Genomic DNA, 12,807 nt, shown 5'->3' with positions numbered 1-12,807 from the left:
TAGACAACTGGCAAATTTTTCCAGAAAAGCGGCTGATTTTCCAGAAAAACTGGCCAGTCTAGACACAGCCCTGGAGTACTCATTGATTTGTTCAATGGCAAACAAATATGTCAAGTGGGATTGCACTAACTTAGTAGCTTCCTTTGTGACATTCCCCAGTGCTGAAGAATTAGCATTGAACATAGATAGAATGTAAACAGTGTTTTTCAAGAGTTGAACCAAGAGCTACAGGCCCTTTCAAGGACACTGTAAGGCTAAGATTTATAAAAGTCAAGAAGGTGATGTGCAGTCAAGACTTTTGAAAAACAGGCCAATTATTTAGGGGCCTAAATGAGGATTTAGCAACCCACTATTAGGCAATCACATTTTAAAAGCTTGTCCTAAGGCTTTTTAAACTCAGACTACATATACATTTGCTTATATGCTTATATATCCATTTTGAACATGGTCCAAAATGGAGAAAACATGTTCTGGCTGGATGGTATCGAATGGCAGAAGAAAAATTTTCTCCATGGTATTTTGGATTCCTGAAAGCCAGTTTTCCCAATTTTCTAACCAAACAAAATCTTCTATAAATTATACTGAATCTTATACAGTTTACTTCTAAATCACACCACAGTATATGTTCTTAAAATGCACATTCAAATATAGGGTTGGTAAAATATTACTCAGGAGTACATTTCCTTATATTTCAATAATGTATGCAATTTGAATATCAATACGCCATAATTTTGCTCATTCTGACTCTCAAAAAGTCATTGGGTTTAGAAAATTTGTTTTCAGATGAATAACATCTTATAACAAAAATATTTCTAAGTTACAGAATGCCCATTTCAGAAAATTAAGGGCTCAATAATATCATCTAAACTTTGTAATCTGACATTAGGGCTACGTCTACACTGCAGGCTTCTTGTGCAAGAACTGTTTTGTGCAATAGTTCTTGCACAAAAGGTCTTGCGTAAGAGCATGTCCACACTGGCAGGATGCTGTTGTGCAAAGACCTCCCCCCACGCCCCCAGAACCACTTTGGACAGGGCAAACGGGCACCAGGACCTTCCGGGGGTGGTGGCTGGAGCTCTTCTGAAACACGTGCTTAAAGGAATCTCCCTGGACAGCCGTTTCTCTGCTGCTGCATTCTTTGGGACCTCTGGTAGGGACTGAAAGCTGTAGCAGTGCCTGTTGAGGTTGCCCTCTGCCTCTTTGGACACCACAGCTTGTGCCTAGTGCTTCTGGGGACTTGTCACTTCTCCCTTCTGTGCCCTGGAGCCAGGGATGGCCCTGTCCTTGCCCTGTCCCCACATGACCATTTTGGAGTGCCTGCAGCTGCTGATGTAGGCTGCCTAGCTACTTCTGCATGAGCTCAAAGCTGAGCTCAGTCTGGACTCCCCCTCCCTGGATGCGGTGGCTTCGCTGTGGCATCCCCACCCAACCGTGGAGAGGTGATACTGGAGACTCGACACCAGTTCTGACTGGTGGGACTGGCTGGTCCTGGAGCAATGGGCTGACCAGCAGTAGCTCCAGAACTTCAGGATGCGGAAGCAGACATTCCTGGAGCTATGTGCCTGGCTTGCCTCTGCGCTCCTCAGACACGACACCCAGCTGCGGCCCACCATCCCCGTCAACAAGAGGGTCGTCATTGCCTTGTGGAAGTTGGCCACCCCGGACAGCTACCGCTCAGTGGCACACCACTTCGGTGTGGCCAGGTCCACAGTAGGTGCTGTCGTGATGCAGGTAAGGCCCTTGAGAGGGCTGCACTCCCTGCCCAGGGGAAGGGAAGACTCCAGGAGGGGGAAGACATGCGGGGAGGGGAAGACCCGTCACTCAGGAGCTTGTGCTGTCCCTTCCTCATATAGGCCTGCTGGTGTGAGGGGGGCTCCGGGGCGAAGGGGCCCTGGTGTGTTTGGGGGGGAGAAGGCATCACAGGGGGGCAGGCACCTCCGTAAGGCTCATGCACCTGCCCTGACTCATTCTGTGTGTTCCCTGTGTTTCTGTGTGCCCTTCTGCAGGTTGTCCGAGCCATCAACGACATTCTGCTCAAGAGGGTTATCCACGTGCGGGACGTGGATGCAACCATGGCTGGCTTTGCTGTTCTGGGGTTCCCCAATTGCAAGGGAGCCGTGGATGAGACCCACATCCCCATCCAGGCACTGGAACATCGAACATCTCACTTCATAAATCGGAAGGGGTACTTTTTGATGGTGCTCCGGGCCCTCGTGGACCACTGTGGCTGCTTCACGGACATCTATGTGGGATGGTCGGGCAGAGCACATGACACCCACATGCTCCAAAACTCCAGCCTGTTTCACAGGATCGAGATGGGCACTTTCTTCCCCCAGTGGAAACTGAGAGTTGGGGATGTCCACATGCCACTGTGCATCATGGGGGATGTGGCCTAGCCCCTCATGCAATGGCTGATGCGGCCGTAAACCAGACGCATGGGCCCCGGCTGGGAAACATTCAACCAGTACCTGATCCGGGCCCGCAACCAGGTGGAGTGCGCCTTTGGACAGCTGAAGGTGCGATTCCGTTGTCTACTCACTCGTCTTGAAATGGGCGAGCAGAACATCGTGAAGGTTGTCGCAGCATGTTGCATGCTGTACAGCATAGTGGAGTGTAAGGGGGAGGCCTTTCTCCCGGGGTGGATGGCAGCCGAGGGCCAGGCGTTTGAGCAGCCCTGCACAGTCGTCATCCAGCAGGTGCACCACAATGGGGTACACATCTGAGAGGTCCTCAAGGAGATGTTCTCCCAGGCCCCAGACTAGAGTCACTTCTGTCTGGCGTCCACATCTCCCTCCCATATCCAACCCTTCCCTCCCCCCTTCCCTCTCCTCCCAATAAACACAATTGTTTTTGTTAAACAAAGAATAAACTGTATTTTTTACACAGGGATGAAGGGTGGGCAGTGTGAGGGGGCTTTGAACTGGGAGAGGGAGGAGGAAGGGGCTCTGAACTGGCAGGGGGAGCTAGTGCTGGGAGGGGTGGCTCCTGCCAGTGCCTCCGTAGGTGTGTAGGCTTCAGCTCCCTTCAAGCCGGGTTGGGACAGGCAGCATGGGGAAGTGGGCAGGACGGGGTGCAGCAGGAGGGGGCATGGCAACGGCAGCAGGAGGGGGCAAGGGCATGGCAGGTAGGGCAGCAGGGTGGGGCATGGCATGGTCAATGTGCGAGGTCAGCTCAGCAAAGCTGTCGCACATGTAATCACAGCGCTGTAGGAACTGGCCCCACACCTGCTGCCGCCACTCCTGGTCGGCCCGCAGCTTTGAGCTGACTGCCTCCTCCATCATCTCCATGGCTTGCATGTGATGCGGAATGAGCTGGTCCCGCTGCCTGGCCCGTTGGACTGGTGCCTGGGTGGTCGGTGCCACTGCTGCAGGGCTGGAGGGTCCCTCGCTCCTGGCTGGTCCTGCAGCAGAGAACACAGAAAATGGTGAGGCGGTCAGTCAGCCCTGCCCACAGTGTCCCTGAGCCCCGTGCCCTCCTCCCTGAGCCTCACGTGACACCACGCAACTGTGGCTTGGGCCCAATGGGTCCTCTCTGTGTGTGTTGACAATAAGGACTAGCTCAAAATCCTGGGGAGCGAAGCAATCCTCCATGGATAGTAACCCTTGGGAGACATCACTGTGAATGATGACCCCTTCTGTCTGTGTCCTAGCCACTTGGAATGCTGTGTCCGTCTGCCTAGCGCTATATACACTCCCTCCTCAAGGTAGAGCACATGGCTTCTACTCTTATCACTGCCTGTAAGCATACACCATTGGGATAATGTAATCATGTTTGCGTGCATATCCCCACATTGCATGGGAGCAAGTGTGACAAATGAGGTCTGGGTTTTCGGACTACTGTCATTGATTCCCTCGGAGATGCAGCCAGGGTTACTGGGGAGTGTACCGTCCCTGCAGTAAGACTTAGTGGCCAGAGGCCTGGGCTGGCTGCTTCCCTGCTCTCCCTACCCCCAGCCCTCGGACAAGTAGCCCAGGGAATTGTGTGGCTGCAGTTGGGGGGATTCCTGTGGGTGCAGGAGCAGCCGAGGGGCTCTGTGGGGGCCGCGCTCACAGGGCTGGCTCACTGCGCTTTTCCCAGGAGCAGCTGCTGTGTCACACGGACAGGCATGGCTGTGTGCTGTCTGTGTGCAGCAACCTGTGGAAGGTGTGAGGTGTACATTGTTGAATCATACAACTCCAGCTGTTGGCAGGCCACGTGAGTACTGCAGTTGGAGATATGCACAAGCCATCTCTAGCAGAAGTGACAATGCAGTGCTTAAAATTTCAGGGGAGCAAAGGGAAATTCAGCATCTTATGTTTTGCTTTCTATTGTGAGTATGCAAACTGTATTTTATTTCAGCTGCTGCCATTGCCACCTTCAGAATGACACCTGAGTCAAGATGAAAAGAAAGAAGAGGATTTGGATGACATGTTGCAGGAGGTGGTGCATCTGACAATGAGACTAGACTCTGGAAAGTAAAGACAGAAAGAACGAAGAGGGAAAAGATCCAGGAGTCCCAAATGGAAAAGGAGAGGGAGAGTCACTAAGACATAATGGGGTTTCTCAGGCCGTGAACACATGCTACAAACTGTGGAAGACCTACAGCTTCAGCTGTCCTGAGTTTGCCTCCTTTTGCAACCCATGGAGAACTCAGTGTTGGGACCTTCCTCTATGATACCTCAACATTGCACATAGCATCAGGTGTCACTGTACTACTATCACTCAATCCCAGGAGACATCAGAGGCAATCAGTTTTGCCATGGCTTTTGCATATTAATGTATGGTTAGCTGCAATGAAGATGAATGCTTTCCCCCTTAATACAATTTATTTATTTTATTTATTGTAAAAGTCCATAGAATTTTACTCATAACAAAATCAGTGCAAAAGTTAAAAATAAAACCTATTCTTGAAAGATAATTAATCCTTATTAGTTTACAGCATGTGCTCAGCAATCTGAAAGAAACAATTACCTGTTACTGCACAATGTCACAGAACTCATAGTATCATTCACAAACAAAACTAACAGATCTATTGATAATGTTACAGTCCTGCATGTACAACCATCACCACATGATTTCTATCAGCCCAGAAAACAGCAGGGCTAGGGAGAACACACTACTCACTACACTAGCTAAAATGGTCTTTCAACTTCTCCATGAGCCATATAGCTCTGATACATGACTGTTCAGATTCAGTAGAGATATGCTCCACTTCCACTCTAGTAAAAAAAATTTCCTCTTTTTCTTAGCATAGATTATGCAGGACATAGCAGGAAGCTGTAATCACTGGGAAACTTTTCTCTCTGAGGTCCTGTCTGATGGGTAAAGAACACCAGCATTCCCTCAAGCGACCAAACCTACGTTCACTTGTCATTTTGCACCTACTGAGCTGGAAGTTGAATTGTTCCTTGGTGCTATTGAGGTTGCAGGTGGATGCCTTTATGAGCCAGAGAAGCGAAGGACAGGCTGGGTCTCCCAGGATCACTAATCCCATTTCAGCATTCTCAATGGTAATCCTCAGCTTGGGAAAGGCAGTTCCTGCATGCAGCTTTCTGAGCAGCCCCGTGTCCTTAACAATGCAGATTATCAGACATCTTATCTGACCAATCTACATTGATGTACATGAGGCATTCATGGTGAGCAAGGGCACCATTTTGGGAGAGCTGAACAGGCAGCAGGTGTGTATGCCTTTCACTCTTGGCTGGTGAAAGGAGGGGGCAAAGGAGTAATTCACTGAATCAAAGTACTTTCCCCTCACTCCCTGACAGTCAGGAAGAAAAGCAAGTCATGTCCCAGTACACATGGCTGAAGCTCCCCAAGTGCTCCTGAAATGGCACCCTTGATGATGAGCCACCAATGCTTGCATAAACATAGAAAATTATCCCTGGTGCTGATGTCCTCAGTGGCAAGATGGTCGGCTGCCAAAATAGGAATGTGTGTGCCCTCAATCACATCATGAAACCACATTGCTTTAAAGCAGGGGTGAGCAAATACCAGCACCCAGGCCAGATCCAGTCTGTCAGAGTTAGATCCTGGTGGGCTGCCACTACTATATTTACCTGTGCCTCCATAAGTATGGAGAACTGCAGCCCCCATTTGCTGCAGATCACTGTTTCCATCCATTGGCCAGGAAAGCTGATTCACAATGAAGAGGAGCTGCAATTGCCAGTATCTGTGGAGGCACAGCCTGCCAGGGGCTAAATCTAGTTAACCGCAGCCATTTTATTGCCCACCTCTGCTGTAAAGCCATCCACGATGTTCTGCACATCGTCAAGAGTCGCAGTCTGGCATTAATGGGGCACTGAACACTTGCATTGCAATAGCCTCTGCAGTGCATTTCCCACCTCTGAAATAATTCTTGACTGACAAGTAGCAACCTGGGATTACAAGTTTCCAAAGTGTAAACACCGCCAGTGCATCTGTGATTTTGGCGTGCCCGAGTTAAAGACCTGCTAGGAGAGGAGAAGATGGGGACGAGAAGTGGAGAAGCAGGAGCCCAGTATTTGGTATTCCCATGGTAGCAGCAGCAGCAGCTGCTTTAGTAAGAAGGCAACTGCTGCAGCACCAGAGCAAGGACATCACTGCAGCAGCCAGTGGTGGTGCTGGAGTGGCCATCAGCAGCAACTGGAGTTTCCCTATTAAGCCAATCCATTCTCCCCTCTGCCAGCCCTGGTGTTACTCCAGATTGGGGGGCAGAAGCGGGATGGTCAGGAAGCTAAGGGAACTGGCTTCAGAGTACACATGTGTGGGCTAATGCTTCACCTCCTCCCCACCCCACTGTCTCAGTCAAACTAAGCCTCTGATGTAAACTAGATTTTATAATCAGTTAGTTAATCAATATGTTAAAAATTGAATTAAAAGCTCAAGCATAGATTTACCCTTAATTTTAAAATGCTAATTCATCTACCCAGGGGTGAATTTCAATTGGGCCAGAAATTTCATAGAAGATTTAAGAACGTGGAGGCTTATCATTTTCTATAAAAAATTTGGAAATATCACAAGGTTATATCTTCCCCAGAGATTTATTCTATTTCCTGATTTAGTCAGGCCTTTTATAGTCTCTCAGCATTTTTGTTTCTGAGTCTGCATGAAACTAAGGAGGGCAGATGAAAGAAAGAATGAAAACAAAACCAGAAACAGTCAAACTTTCTCAACCTTCAGAATAGACTTGCATCCATACTGCATCACCCATCTTACATATCATTCTTCAGTAATCTGAGATATTGACATTAAATAGTTTTAAACCATTTTAAAAGTCGAAAATAGTCTGCCAGTACCAGAGGAAATACATAAAAACTTGCCCTATGATAATTTTGTTTAAAAGTGCCTACACCAAACCAAAAAGTTTTGTGTAGCTATGTTACTTCTTTCATTTGATAGTATTTATTTTATGACAACCTGTTGAAAGGGCACCATCAGTTCTCAAACATCTCCTTATAGCCATTGTGGTGAAGAGGGTTTGAATCCATGTAGGAACACCCCCTTGGTGTTAAATCTTATCATTAGCCTGATCTGCTCAGCCACAGCTGTGAATCTCAGTACTCGCTTGAACCTGACCAGGGCTCTATGTCTCCTGGATTTAGGGGCTACTTCTTCAAAAGGCTCTGGCTGGAGTGGTTGAGGAACCCAGACACTCCTATGCAAGAAAGTTCCAGCTTAGGCCCTTGTTTGGGACAGCCAGAACCAATCCTTCTCAGTCTCTTGCAGTTCTGTAGGTTACCTAATCTTCTTGCCTTTTTTCTCCTTTTTTGGAGTGGCGGTTTTGTGTAGCAGCTTCTCACAAGTCCACTGGAAAGATGCTCCCTCTAGCAGAGACCTTGTTCCTCAGGAGTTTCATCTTGTGACTGAAATCAGTTGGGTTTGTTTAGTTTAGAAAAGAGAAGACTGAGAGGGGACATGATAGCAGTTTTCAAGTATCTAAAAGGGTATTACAAAGAGGAGGGAGAAAAATTGTTTTTCTTGCCTCTGATGATAGGACAAACATCAATAGGCTTAAATTGCAGCAAGGGATGTTTATGCAGAACATTAGGAAAAACTTCCTGACTGTCAGGGTGGTTAAACGCTGGAATAAATTGCCGAGGGAGCTTGTAGAATCTCCATCACTGGAGATATTTAAGAGCAAGTTAGATAGACATCGATCAGGGATGATCTAGATGAGAGGTCCAGGTTGGATATTAGGAAAAACTATTTCACTAGGAGGGTTGTGAAGCACTGGAATGGGTTACCTATGGAAGTAGTGGAGTCTCCATCCCTAGAGGTGTTTAAGTCTCGGCTTGACAAAGCCCCGGCCGGGTTGATTTAGTTGGAATTGGTCCTGCCTAGAGCAGGGGGCTGGATTTGATGACCTTCTGAGGTCTCTTCCAGTTCTATGATTCTATGAGTATTTCTCCAAGAGGTACATGGATCCACCTGAGAAACCTGCTAATCAGCTGCTGCAGTTTATTTACTGGCTCTCCAGCCATAGAGCCTCATGGCTACCATTGGCTCCAGTTCGCCATTTGCAACCAAGGGGAGCTGCGGGAAGCGCTGGCCTGGTCCACGCCACTTCCCGTGGTGCCCCTTGGCTGCAAATGGCCAACAGGAGCCACAAGGCTCCATGGCTGCAGAGCTGGTAAATAAACAAACAGTAGCAGCCAGTTAGCAGACTTCCCAGAGTGGACCCATGAACCACTTTGAGAAACATGATGATCTACATGGTTCTTGGTTCAGCTGTGAGGGCAGGGGACTGGACTTGAAGACCTGTTGAGGTCCCTTCCATTTCTAGTAGTCTATGATTCTACAATATGCTCATGTGAGCCTGGACTCCATCATGGGCCAGTAGCTTTCCATGCACAGGGGCTATGGGCTTTCTTTGGGACAGTAAATTTAAATGTACATGGTAGGGGATATAAAAGATATGAGACATCTCCATTTTGCCTCTTTCCTGCTATAATTGTCTGGTCTGGGGATTTACAAGTAAAAGTGGTATCTTTTGGAAGTTATCAGAGTGACTTTATAAGGTAGCAGTCTCTTCTATTACTTCTACAAACTTGATATAAAGACTTCACAATTATATGCATTTATATTCTCTACTAACCATTTATAACTTTTCTTAATAAATCTTTCATTTACTAAGGATTGGCTGAGAACTTGGTATATAAGAGCTGAAGTACATATTGACCTGAGGATAAATGTCTGATTCATTGGGATTAATAAGAACCCCACATATGTTAAAATGAGGGTTAGAACAGTCAGCTTCTGATTAACAGAAGCCTTTTTGTTATTAGCTTGTTGAATCTAGTTACAAAATAAACCACTAGTTCTGGGGAACTGTCTGCTCTGATTCGTGCAGTCTTCCGTGAGCATGGCAATCTCAGTGTGTTGCATTTCAGGCAGCCAGTCACAAATGTCCTAGTGCTTCCATGCCCAATTAACTCCCTCCTAGTTATTTAGTGAGTTAACTACTCCTAGATAAAATTGAGCTGTCTGCCTTTTTCCCCATTGTGGAACCTGTCAGACAGGCAGGTTGGACCGCTGACTCTTGCAAATGGCCAGCTACCCTCTGATACAGATCCTTCATTACATAGCATCACATGGCATTATCAGAACATGAGACTATTGGTATTTTTTTAAAAAAAGCAGCAATTCTTTTCCACTCTTTCATAACTATATTCTTGACTTCATGCAGTTATTTGTCAAAAACATTTTAGAAACTTGTTCTTCAGCTGAGAATTAGAATTATAAATCAGTTGAAATGAAACTCAGCACTCTTAATATCATAAAAAAATACAAACTTATTTACTGATAAATACATCTCAAATTGGTGAGTAACCTACCTTTGGGGAATGCAAATGCTTGCACAAGCGTAATAAACCCATGTAACTGGCTTTCTCGTGATATTGTTTTTGTGATGGAATTGAATTAAATCTCTTACTCTGAAAATGGTGAGCAAGGGCTTTTTCCCAAACAAACTTTTGCTGCTCTTTGTAATATTTCAGATTTGTTAAAAAGCAATGAAGATAAGGGAATGCTTTTTTTAGATATCATTTTTACCGCACTTAATTCTAAGAAATGTATATATACTGAGTTTTTAATAAAGAGTAACCAATGGGCAGTAAATAAACATTAAAGTCTAAAGAGACATTTTTATCGTACAGTGATGAGGGTTAGAACAGGAAATCTTGTATCTCAGAGCTACATAATACAAAAGTAATTCCATAGTTATGGCTTCTAGACACAAATGTACTAAGACACCAAGCATTGCCTCCTGCAACAGACTTAGGCCCTCTCATGCAGCGGTGCCTACTTGCATTTGCATAGCTGCCATTAGGCGTGTTTAGACTTAGACATCTGATACTTGCAATTTTGAGTGATGGATGAAGTACAAAAACTAGCAGAGATAAAAATTTGTAATTAGATTGCTCTTGTAGGCCTGAATTTAACACCCCACGTCCATCTCAATCCACATACTCTAAATTCCTGAGACTCCTTCCTTGAGTGGAGTTTTTGTGTGTGGTTTCTAGCCAGATGATTTGTGCAATTTTTCTTAGCATTAGAGCTCAACCCAAGATTCAGGTTGAACATGGAACCAAACTATCCCCAGCATTAAGGGGATTTAAATCAGATGATGCTGGATTCACTACTCTTAATTTACAGTTTAAGTCACATCATAGACCTTTGCTGGTTTATGAGACTATTCCTAAACTCAACCAAATTGTCTCCATATACATCCCTGATCCCCTCCAATGTTTGATTGTAATAGTTACATGCCACAACTGGAAGCAAACTGTTTGCACACACTAAAATGTAGTGTCTTTCAAATCATACAGGTCTGAAATGGAAGACAGTAGCACTGGAAAGATGAGAAGAGTATCTAATATATATAGGCATGGATAGAGTCAAGGTGAGGTGAAAATAAGAGTTCAACCACCTTTAAGACGGCTTTAGCAGAGGCTAAGAAATTTTGATGGCCACTTTCCAGAACCCCTGTGCTCTGAGGTGCACGAAACTGGAAATGAGTATCAGATCTCATAGTCAGTGTCATGGAAGATATTTTGTATCCTACATAATTTGTCAAAGTAAATGAATTAGTCAATATGCTCAGCAGGACCCTTCCCACCCTATGCCAAGGTCAATGGTGCAATTTCCACTGACTTCAGCGGGTCATCACATTTTCAAAATCTTTCTTTTTATCCTTCAGTATTTTTAAGAAAATGTTTTGTACACATTCATTATAGAGAATTACATTTATTGCAGGAACTACAGTAATCTTTTTGGCTATATATGACTTGATTTTAAAGATAATACCATGTACTTCATGGCAGGGGCTATGTTTGACTAGAAAACAGTGTTCTGAGCCCTACTGCAATGATTTTTTTTTAAACTGACATTTAAAATCCCAGTTATTTGAATTTTTAAAGAAGCTCTTGAAATATGTTTAAAACCACAATAATGTTTTTTCTATATAACTCATCAGCTCAATGGATTTTATTCAACTGTCACCAAAAAAGTTAAAATGCTTCAAGACATCCAGCAGGAGAAAAACTTGTTATGGAGAGAAAGGGGCAAGAAAGCAAGTGCAAGGAAAGCACTAGCAGCTGAGTAACCAAAACTGAGTTTTAGAAACGAATGTCTTTCAAATTGAACTCTAGCTTCAGCGTCTAAAGCCTTAGTCTTGCAAACATTTATACCTACTTAACTGTAAATACATACAATGTAAATACATAATAGTGCTGAATTTATGTAGCTAGACATTGTCCAGACAAGTAAAGAGACAAAATTGTGTGCTCTGAGTTGCATACAGTCTGATCAAAGATGGGGTAGGCATTCTGATACCATGATGAGGAGTGTGATGCAAAATCTTTACTGTAAGGAAAGGGATGTCATTAAAAAGAAGATGATCAGGTACTACCAAGTACAGCATTCTTGGTTACAAATACCTATTTTTATTTGTTAACATTAGTTTGATGGGGAAACTAGGGTAATGGGCCTTGTAGAAGAAGGGAAATTGCATGCAGACTTGAAGGAGTAGTGTATAGAATTGTAACAAGGTGAAGGCGATGATTTCAGGAGCAGGAGGATATACGGGGGTGGGGGAGTGCAGAAGATGATTTGGAAGGTTAGTAGTTTGGGGTTTATGCAGATTGAAGAAGGCTGTGGAGTATGTGACAATCTTGCACAGGACACCCAGCACTGAGGGACACTCTGTTACTGCTCTGCAAGAGCAAGCTTTGCTGTTGCTAAGCTGCAGGTCATTTCCCTGACAAACCAGCACATCAGGACCCTGAGGGTGCATTTAGACAGTGGCACTATTTCCACTATCCCAAAATAGCTATTTTGCATCTTTTAAACAAGCTCGTTATTTTGAAATAGCTTATGAAATAATAGGCTCACTATTCCAACATCACTGTAAACCTTGTTCCACGAGGATTAAGGGACATTTCAGAATAGGGCTCTATTTCAAATTTTGGCGCAGTTTAGACATCACCAAATTTCAAAATAAGCTATTTCAAAATACATTCAAAATAAGCTACTCAGTTTGCGTAGCTCAAATTGCATAGATTATTTTGAGCTATGAGTGCAGTGTAGATGCACCCTAACTATCCAAACATTGCCTTTCAGGAACCTATCAGCAAACCCCAATTCCTAAGTTCCCCAGAGACATGTCTCCGCAGTACCAGTCCCTTTTACTGGATACTCACGGAAGTTAAGTTTGCTGCCTCTGAAAAAGGGTTGAATAAATCAGCCACTTAGACTTGATGAAGTTCCTTCATCCACTTTAATACATAGTACTGAGGTGATTCTGTAACAAAATACAAATAAGTTTAAATAATAGAAGTGACATAGACC

The sequence above is a fragment of the Pelodiscus sinensis genome, chromosome 1 (assembly GCF_049634645.1).
Source record: "Pelodiscus sinensis isolate JC-2024 chromosome 1, ASM4963464v1, whole genome shotgun sequence".
Classification (NCBI taxonomy): Eukaryota; Metazoa; Chordata; order Testudines; family Trionychidae; genus Pelodiscus; species Pelodiscus sinensis.
The sequence above is the reverse complement of the archived record's forward strand: the minus strand, read 5'-3'. Positions refer to the sequence as shown.